Raw genomic sequence first — 10,885 nt, forward strand, 5'->3', positions numbered from 1 at the left:
CTTTGACACTGAAATTTCTTCTCCTGTTTGTGAAAGTGTCGCTGGAGTAACATTTCTTGGTAACTTCTTCTTATGCTTCCTTGCTTTAGCCTATAATTTTTGCACAATGTAGGGGGTTATCCTATTTTAAGTCACACCATAATTTGATACCATAAATTAGTCATAAACTTACCACAGGATCTATAACCACAGAGGGAGCAATACCAGATTTAAGTGCAACATTAGCTTGGTTATCACCCTGTAATCAATAGTAAGACATTTAGGACACATAAACCCCTCATTAAACCATTTCTAAGACTCATAAATCCCTCATTATACCATTTTTAAGATTCATAAATGCCTTATTAAACCATTTGCAAGACACATAAACCCCTTCGATACTCACGCTATGAGACATTCAAATCCCTATAACTTCTAATACTAGCCTAAGTATTGTTCCTTTGGATGTCTTGCCTTCTTCTTCTTTGGCTGCCAATTGAGATCCGTTGGAGCTCCCTTACATGTCTTGTAATAGTGATATTTTTTTTCACACTTGCTACATGTCACCTCGAAGGCCTTCTTTATCGTGTTTCCTGTTAGTTGGCTCTCAGCACAGGATCAGTAGTTCTTCTCTTTCAAGGACGACCAGGGGGTCTCTCGATGGTAGGTGCCACTGGCCTAAGAACATCTGATGTCTCCCAAAATTTCTCACTATTTACAGGTTGAATTGTAATACCATAAGTGGCACGCATGGCATCCATGGTAAGCCACTCATGCACAAAATCTTCAGGCTTCAAGTTAAGCTTCCGCAGCCTTGACATTGTAGCAACTGCATGTTTACATGGCATGCCTACAACAAATTATATTATTACATGTATACTTAATAGAAACAACAAATTGGACTTTACTAGAGAATTACCAGTAAGCTGCCTGGCCGGCGAAATTGTGAACTATACTTTTTCACAACTCTCATAATCCCTGGTAATGGCTCCAAAAACTTGGTGCGCTCAATACCATGGCATTACACAACTTCGCACAACTAACCAGCAAGTGCACTGGGTCGTCCAAGTAATAAAACCTTACGTGAGTAAGGGTCGATCCCACGGAGATTGTTAGTATTGAAGCAAGCTATGGTCATCTTGTAAATCTTAGTCAGGCAAACTCAAATGTATATGATGATGATGAACGAAAATAACATAAAAGATAAAGATAGTGATACTTATGTATATCATTGGTGTAAGAGCTTCAGACAAGTGTATGAAGATGCCTTCCCTTCCGTCTCTCTGCTTTCCTACAGCCTTCATCCAATCCTTCTTACTCCTTTCCATGGCAAGCTCGTGTAGGGTCTCACTGTTGTCAGCAGCTACCTCCCATCCGCGCAGTGAAAGCTAATGCAAAGCACTCTGTCACAGTGCCGCCAATCACCGGTTTGGTTCCCTCCCCTACCGGAATAGAATAACTCTTTTGCGTCTGTCACTAACGCCCAGTAGGTTACAGGTTTGAAGCACATCACAGTCATTCAGTCATTGAATCCTACTCAGAACACCACAGACAAGGTTAGACCTTCCGGATTCTCTTGAATGCTGCCATCAGGTCCTGCCTATACCACGAAGACTCCGAAGAATCCAAGAGATATTCACTAAGCCTCGAATGCTTGTAGAACAAGAATGGTTGTCAGTCACCTTGTTCATAGGTGAAGAACAAGTGATATCTTGGTAAAAGAATAAGCGGAATTGAATGGAAGAACAATAGTAATTGCATTAATACTCGAGGTACAGCAGAGCTCCACACCCTTAATCTATGGTGTGTAGAAACTCCACCGTTGAAAATACATAAGAACAGGGTCTAGGCATGGCCGAATGGCCAGCCTCCCAAAGATCTAAGATAGCATAAAAGTGAAGATAGCTACCAAAGTCTTCATGGCTACCAAAGTCTTGATAAAAGCTCCTTAATACAATAGTAAAAGGTCCTACTTATAGAAAACTAGTACATAGATGAGTAAATGACATAAAAATCCACTTCCGGGCCCACTTGGTGTGTGCTTGGGCTGAGCAATCAAGGAAATTCGTGTAGAGACCTTTTCTGGAGTTAAACGCCAGCTCCCATGCCAGTTTGGGCGTTTAACTCCAACTTTTATTCCTGTTCCGGCGTTTAACGCTGGAATTCCTGAGGCCGGTTTGCTTTGCGGGTTTGGGCCATCAAATCTTGGACAAAGTATGGACTATTATATATTGCTGGAAAGCCCTGGATGTCTACTTTCCAACGCCGTTGAGAGCGCGCCAATTGGGCTTCTGTAGCTCCAGAAAATCCACTTCGAGTGCAGGGAGGTCAGAATCCAACAGCATCTGCAGTCCTTTTTGGTCTCTGAATCAGATTTTTGCTCAGGTCCCTCAATTTCAGCCAGAAAATACCTGAAATCACAGAAAACACACAAACTCATAGTAAAGTCCAGAAAAGTGAATTTTAAATAAAAACTAATAAAAATGTACTAAAATCTAACTAAAAGATATCAAAAACATACTAAAAACAATGCCAAAAAGTATACAAATTATCCGCTCATCACAACACCAAACTTAAATTGTTGCTTGTCCTCAAGCAACTGAAAATCAAATAAGATCAAAAGAAGAGAATATGCAATGAATTCCAAAAACATCTGTGAAGATCAGTATTAACTAGATGAGCGGGGCTTTTAACCTTCTGTCTCTGAACAGTTTGGCATCTCAATCTATCCCTTGAAATTCAGAATGGTTGGCTTCTTTAGGAACTCAGAGTCCAGATAGTGTTAATGATTCTCCTAGTAAAGTATGATGATTCTTGAACATAGCTATTTATTGAGTCTTGGCTGTGGCCCAAAGCACTCTGTCTTCCAGTATTACCACCGGATACATACATGCCACAGACACATAATTGGGTGAACCTTTTCAGATTGTGACTCAGCTTTGCTAAAGTCCCCAATTAGAGGTGTCCAGGGTTCTTAAGCACACTCTTATTTGCCTTGGATCACAACTTTATTTCTTTTCTTTTTCTTTCTTTCTTTCTTTTTTTTTTTTTTTTCGGTTTTTTCTCTTTTTTTTTTTTTTTTGAATAGCTTTTTCTTGCTTCAAGAATCATTTTATTGATTTTTCAGATCCTCAGTAACATGTCTCCTTTTTCATCATTCTTTCAAGAGCCAACATTCATGAACCACAAATTCAAGATATATATGCACTGTTTACACATACATTCAGAGAACAAAAATATTGCCACCACATCAAAATAATTAAACTATTATAAAATTCAAAATTCATGCAATTCTTCCTTTTTCAATTAAGCACATTTTTATTCAAGAAAGGTGATGGATTCATAGGACATTCATAACTTTAAGGCATAGACACTAAGACACTAATGATCATAAGACACAAACATGGATAACATAAAGCATAAAATTCGAAAAACAAAGGAATAAAGAACAAGGAAATCAAGGAATGGGTCCACCTTAGTGATGGCGGCTCTTCCTTGCTTTTGAAGGTCCTATGGAGTGCTTGAGCTCCTCAATGTCTCTTCCTTGTCTTTGTTGCTCCTCCCTCATGATTCTTTGATCTTCTCTAATTTCATGGAGGAGAATGGAGTGTTCTTGATGCTCCACCCTTAGTTGTCCCATGTTGGAACTTAATTCTCCTAGGGAGGTGTTTAGTTGCTCCCAATAGTTTTGTGGAGGAAAGTTCATCCCTTGAGGAATCTTAGGGATTTCTTGATGAGAGGGGTCTCTTGTGTATTCCATCCTTTTCTTGGTGATGGGCTTGTCCTCATCAATGGGGGTATCTCCCTCTATGTCAACTCCAACTGAATAACAGAGGTGACAAATGAGGTGAGGAAAGGCTAATCTTGCCAAAGTGGAAGTCTTGTCCGCCACCTTATAGAGTTCTTGGGCTATAACCTCATGAACTTCTATTTCTTCTTCAATCATGATGCTATGGATCATGATGGCCCGGTCTATGGTAACTTCGGACCGGTTGCTAGTGGGAATGATTGAGCGTTGTATGAACTCTAACCATCCTCTAGCCACGGGTTTGAGGTCATGCCTTCTCAATTGAACCGGCTTTCCTCTTGAGTCTTGCCTCCATTGTGCGCCCTCTTCACATATGACTGTGAGGACTTGGTCCAACCTTTGATCAAAGTTGACCCTTCTAGTGTAAGGATGCTCATCTCCTTGCATCATAGGCAAGTTGAACGCCACCCTCACACTTTCTGGACTAAAATCCAAGTATTTCCCCCGAACCATAGTGAGATAATTCTTTGGATTCGGGTTCACACTTTGGTCATGGTTCTTGGTGATCCATGCATTGGCATAGAACTCTTGAACCATCAAGATTCCGACTTGTTGAATGGGGTTGGTAAGTACTTCCCAACCTCTTCTTCGGATCTCATGGCGGATCTCCGGATATTCACCCTTTTTGAGTGAAAAGGGGACCTCGGGGATCACCTTCTTCAAGGCCACAACTTCATAGAAGTGGTCTTGATGCACCTTTGAGAGGAATCTATCCATCTCCCATGACTCGGAGGCGGAAGCTTTTGCTTTCCCTTTCCTCTTTTTAGAGGTTTCTCCGGCCTTTGGTGCCATAATGGTTATGAAAAAGCAACGCTTTTACCACACCAAACTTAAAATATTTGCTCGTCCTCGAGCAAAAGAAGAAAGAAGAGAGTAGAAGAAGAAGAAATGAAGAGGAGGGAGATGGTGGTGTATTCGGCCAAAGAGGGAGAAGAAAGGGTGTTTAGGTTGTGTGAAAATGAAGAGTTGAAGAGGGGTATTTATAGGAGAGAGGGGGGTAAAAGGTTCGGCCATTTGAGGGTGGGTTTGGGAGGGAAGGTGGTTTGAATTTTAAGGGTGAGGTTGGTGGGGTTTTATGAAGGATGGATGTGAGTGGTGAAGAGAAAGATGGGATTTGATAGGTGAGGGGTTTTTGGGGAAAAAGTGTTGAGGTGATTGGTGAATGGGGGAAGAAGAGAGAGAGTGATGGTAGGGTCCTGTGGGGTCCACAGATCCTGTAGTGTCAAGGAAAAGTCATCCCTGCACCAAAAGTTGCTCAAAATCACGTTTTGAGCCATTTCTGGCGTTAAACGCCGGGCTAGTGCCCATTCCTGGCGTTTAACGCCAGGTTGTTGCCCTTTACTGGCGTTTAACGCCAGTCTGGTGCCCTTTTCTGGCGTTAAACGCCCAGAAAGGTGCCAGACTGGGCGTTAAACGCCCAACTGCTAGGCTTACTGGCGTTTAAACGCCAGCAGCTTCTTCCTCCAGGGTGTGCTGTTTTTCTTCCTGTTTTTCATTCTGTTTTTGCTTTTTCAATGGATTTTGTGACTTCTTATGATCATCAACCTACAAAAAAGATAAAATAACAAAAGAAAATAGTTAACTATAAAACATTGGGTTGCCTCCCAACAAGCGCTTCTTTAGTGTCATTAGCTTGACAGAGGACTCCCATGGAGCCTCAGAAACACTCAGAACCGTGTTGAAACCTCCCAACACCAAACTTAGAGTTTGAATGTGGGGTTTCAACACCAAACTTAGAGTTTGGTTGTGGCCTCCCAACACCAAACTTAGAGTTTGACTGTGGGGGCTCTGTTTGGCTCTGTTTTGAGAGAAGCTCTTCATGCTTCTTCTCCGTGATGATAGAGGGATATCCTTGGGCCTTAAACACCATGGATTCTTCATTCACTTGAATGATCAACTCTCCTCTATCAACATCAATCACAGCCTTTGCTGTGGCTAGGAATGGTCTGCCAAGGATGATGGATTCATCCATGCACTTCCCAGTCTCTAGGACTATGAAATCAGTAGGAATGTAATGGTCTTCAATCTTCACCAAAACATTCTCTATAAGTCCATGAGCTTGTTTTCTTGAATTGTCTGCCATCTCTAATGAGATTCTTGCAGCTTGCACCTCAAGGGTCCCTAATTTCTCCTTTACAGAGAGGGGCATGAGGTTTACACTTGACCCTAAGTCACACAAGGCCTTCTTGAAGGTCATGGTGCCTATGGTACAAGGTATAGAAAACTTCCCAGGATCCTGCCTCTTTTGAGGCAGTTTCTGCCTAGACAAGTCATCCAGTTCTTTGGTGAGCAAGGGAGGTTCATCCTCCCAAGTCTCATTTCCAAATAACTTGTCATTTAGTTTCATGATTGCTCCAAGGTATTTAGCAACTTGCTCTTCAGTGACATACTCATCCTCTTCTGAGGAAGAATACTCATCAGAGCTCATGAATGGCAGAAGTAAGTCCAATGGAATCTCTATGGTCTCATTTTGAGCCTCAGATTCCCATGGTTCCTCATTGGGGAACTCACTGGAGGCCAGTGCATGCCCATTGAGGTCTTCCTCAGTGGCGTTCACTGCCTCTCCTTCCTCCCAGAATTCGGCCATGTCTATGGCTTTGCACTCTCCTTTTGGATTTTCTTCTGTATTACTTGGGAGAGTGCTAGGAGGGAGTTCAGTAACTTTCTTGCTCAGCTGACCCACTTGTCCTTCCAAATTTCTGATGGAGGACCTTGTTTCATTTATGAAACTTTGAGTGGTCTTTATTAGATCAGAGACCATTGTTGCCAAGTCAGAAGTATTCTGCTTAGAACTCTCTGTCTGTTGCTGAGAAGATGATGGAAAAGGCTTGCCATTGCTAAACCTGTTTCTTCCACCATTATTGTTATTGAAACCTTGTTGAGGTCTTGATTCTTCCATGAGAGATTTGGGTGATTTCTCCATGAAGAATTATAGGTGTTTCCATAGGGTTCTCCTAGGTAATTCACCTCTTCCATGGAAGGGTTCTCAGGATCATAAGCTTCTTCCTTAGATGAAGCATCCTCAGTACTGTTTGGTGCATTTTGCATTCCAGACAGACTTTGAGAAATCAAATTGACTTGTTGAGTCAATATCTTATTCTGAGCCAGTATGGCATTCAGAGCATCAATCTCAAGAACTCCTTTCTTCTGATTAGTCCCATTGTTCACAGGATTCCTTTCAGAAGTGTACATGAATTGGTTATTTGCAACCATTTCAATCAGTTCTTGAGCTTCAGTAGGCGTCTTCTTCAGATGAAGAGATCCTCCTGCAGAGCTATCCAAGGACATCTTAGATAGTTCAGAGAGACCATCATAGAAAATACCTATGATGCTCCATTCAGAAAGCATGTCTGAGGGACATCTTCTGATTAATTGTTTGTATCTTTCCCAAGCTTCATAGAGGGATTCTCCATCCTTTTGTCTAAAGGTTTGGACTTCCACTCTAAGCTTACTCCATCTTTGTGGTGGAAAGAATCTTGCCAAGAAGGCATTGACTAGCTTTTCCCATGAGTCCAGGCTTTCTTTAGGTTGAGAGTCCAACCATATTCTAGCTCTGTCTCTTACAGCAAAAGGGAATAGCATCAGTCTATAGACCTCAGGGTTAACCCCATTAGTCTTGACTGTGTCACAGATTTGCAAGAATTCAGCTAAAAACTGATGAGGATCTTCCATTGGAAGTCCATGGAACTTGCAATTCTGTTGCATTAGAGAAACTAATTGAGGCTTAAGCTCAAAGTTGTTTGCTCCAATGGCAGGGATAGAGATGCTTCTCCCATAAAAATCAGGAGTAGGTGCAGTAAAGTCACCCAGCACCTTCCTTGCATTGTTTGCATTGTTGTTGTTTTCTGCTGCCATGTTTTCTTCCTTGAAGAATTCGGTCAGGTCCTCTAAAGAGAGTTGTGCTTTGGCTTCTCTTAGCTTTCTCTTCAAAGTCCTTTCGGGTTCAGGATCAGCTTCAACAAGAATGCCTTTGTCCTTGCTCCTGCTCATATGAAAGAGAAGGGAACAAGAAAATGTGGAATCCTCTATGTCACAGTATAGAGATTCCTTTAAGTGTCAGAGGAAAAGAGAAATAGAAAGAAGAAGGAGAAGATAAATTCGAACTTTAGTTAGATAAGGTTCGAATTGTGCATTGAGAAGGAGTGGCACTCCATAAATAGAAGGATGTGGGAAGGAGGGAAGTTTATTTTCGAAAATCAAGTGAAAAATTTTGAAATTATTTTGAAAAACATTAATTAATTTTCGAAAATCAAAGTGGAAAGGAAACCAAGTGATTTTTGAAAAAGATTTTGAAATTAGAAATTAAAAAGATTTGATTGAAAACTGTTTTGAAAAAGATGTGGTTAAAAAGATTTAATTGAAAAGTTATGAATTTAAAAAAAATGTGATTGAGAAGATATGATTTGAAAGCATTTTTAAAAGATATGATTTGAAAACAATTTGAAAAAGATATGATTTTGAAAATTAATGACTTGCCTAACAAGAAAAGATATGATTTGAAACATTCAAACCTTTCTCAACAGAAAAGGTAACAATCTTGTGATGTTCAATCAAATCATTAATTGTTAGTAAGTATCTTTTAAAAAGGAAAGAAATTGATTTTGAAAACATTTGATTGAAAAGATTTGATTTGAAAAAGATTTGATTTTGAAAAACTAAAAAAAAAAATTTGATTTTGAAAACAAAATCTTCCCCCTGCACCATCCTGGCGTTAAACGCCCAGAATGGTATACATTCTGGCGTTTAACGCCCAAAATGCTACCTCTTTGGGCGTTAAACGCCCAACCAGGTACCCTGGCTGGCGTTTAAACGCCAGTCTGCCTTCTTCACTGGGCATTTTTGAATGCTCAGCTTTTTCTGTATAATTCCTCTGCAGCATGTTTTGAATCTTCAATTCTTTGTATCATTGACTTGAAAGGACACAAATTAAAAATATTTTTGGATTTTTGATAATCAAAATGCAAAAGGAATCAATTAACAATGCATGCAAGACACCAAACTTAGCAGTTTGTGTACTACTGACACTAACAACATGAAAATGCATATGAGACACACAAAATACTTCAAGTCAATAGAATTCAAAGATCAAAACAAAGAAATACATGCATGGATTCGAAAAATATAATAAAAACATGCATTTGACACTAAACTTAAGATGAGACTCTAGACTCAAACAAGAAATATTTTTGGGATTTTATGGTTTTTTTTGAATTTTTTTGTGTTTTTCGAAAATTAAGTGGAAAAAGGTATCAAAATTCTTAATGAGAATTCCAGGAATCAGTGCAATGCTAGTCTAAGGCTCCGGTCCAGGAATTAGACATGGCTTCACAGCCAGCCAAGCTTTCAAAGAAAGCTTCGGTCCAAAACACTAGACATGACCAAGGTCAGCCAAGCCTTAGCAAATCACTGCTCCAACAGCAAGATTGATACGAAATCAACAAGCTCTTGTGGTGATAAGTTGAAACCTCGGTCCAATCAGATTAGACATGGCTTCTCAGCCAGCCAGATTTCAACAAATCATCATGAAACTCTAGATTTCACCTTCAAGAATTTCGAAAAAAAAATACCTAATCTAAGCAACAAGATGAACCGTCAGTTGTCCAGCCTAAACAATCCCGGGCAATAACACCAAAAATTTGATGTTGTTGCCGGATCTTGGCTCTGATGTTACCAAAAGCTTGCTCAAAACATGAACAATCCCCGGCAACGGCGCCAAAAACTTGGCCGGCAAAATTGTGAACTATACTTTTTCACAACTCTCATAATCCCTGGTAATGGCTCCAAAAACTTGGTGCGCTCAATACCATGGCATTACACAACTTCGCACAACTAACCAGCAAGTGCACTGGGTCGTCCAAGTAATAAAACCTTACGTGAGTAAGGGTCGATCCCACGGAGATTGTTAGTATTGAAGCAAGCTATGGTCATCTTGTAAATCTTAGTCAGGCAAACTCAAATGTATATGATGATGATGAACGAAAATAACATAAAAGATAAAGATAGTGATACTTATGTATATCATTGGTGTAAGAGCTTCAGACAAGTGTATGAAGATGCCTTCCCTTCCGTCTCTCTGCTTTCCTACAGCCTTCATCCAATCCTTCTTACTCCTTTCCATGGCAAGCTCGTGTAGGGTCTCACTGTTGTCAGCAGCTACCTCCCATCCGCGCAGTGAAAGCTAATGCAAAGCACTCTGTCACAGTGCCGCCAATCACCGGTTTGGTTCCCTCCCCTACCGGAATAGAATAACTCTTTTGCGTCTGTCACTAACGCCCAGTAGGTTACAGGTTTGAAGCACATCACAGTCATTCAGTCATTGAATCCTACTCAGAACACCACAGACAAGGTTAGACCTTCCGGATTCTCTTGAATGCTGCCATCAGGTCCTGCCTATACCACGAAGACTCCGAAGAATCCAAGAGATATTCACTAAGCCTCGAATGCTTGTAGAACAAGAATGGTTGTCAGTCACCTTGTTCATAGGTGAAGAACAAGTGATATCTTGGTAAAAGAATAAGCGGAATTGAATGGAAGAACAATAGTAATTGCATTAATACTCGAGGTACAGCAGAGCTCCACACCCTTAATCTATGGTGTGTAGAAACTCCACCGTTGAAAATACATAAGAACAGGGTCTAGGCATGGCCGAATGGCCAGCCTCCCAAAGATCTAAGATAGCATAAAAGTGAAGATAGCTACCAAAGTCTTCATGGCTACCAAAGTCTTGATAAAAGCTCCTTAATACAATAGTAAAAGGTCCTACTTATAGAAAACTAGTACATAGATGAGTAAATGACATAAAAATCCACTTCCGGGCCCACTTGGTGTGTGCTTGGGCTGAGCAATCAAGGAAATTCGTGTAGAGACCTTTTCTGGAGTTAAACGCCAGCTCCCATGCCAGTTTGGGCGTTTAACTCCAACTTTTATTCCTGTTCCGGCGTTTAACGCTGGAATTCCTGAGGCCGGTTTGCTTTGCGGGTTTGGGCCATCAAATCTTGGACAAAGTATGGACTATTATATATTGCTGGAAAGCCCTGGATGTCTACTTTCCAACGCCGTTGAGAGCGCGCCAATTGGGCTTCTGTAGCTCCAGAAAAT

The 10,885-nt window shown here is 40.7% G+C and overlaps 1 non-coding gene across 1 annotated transcript; it reads left to right on the plus strand.

Annotated features, from left to right (window-relative positions):
- Positions 1-7,129: 7,129 nt before the first annotated feature.
- LOC130964378 (small nucleolar RNA R71) lies at positions 7,130-7,237 on the plus strand. The gene has a single exon (XR_009080475.1). It is a non-coding gene; the product is annotated as a small nucleolar RNA R71 (small nucleolar RNA).
- Positions 7,238-10,885: the final 3,648 nt, after the last annotated feature.

Source organism: Arachis stenosperma, chromosome 2 (genome assembly GCF_014773155.1).
Source record: "Arachis stenosperma cultivar V10309 chromosome 2, arast.V10309.gnm1.PFL2, whole genome shotgun sequence".
Taxonomy (NCBI): Eukaryota; Viridiplantae; Streptophyta; class Magnoliopsida; order Fabales; family Fabaceae; genus Arachis; species Arachis stenosperma.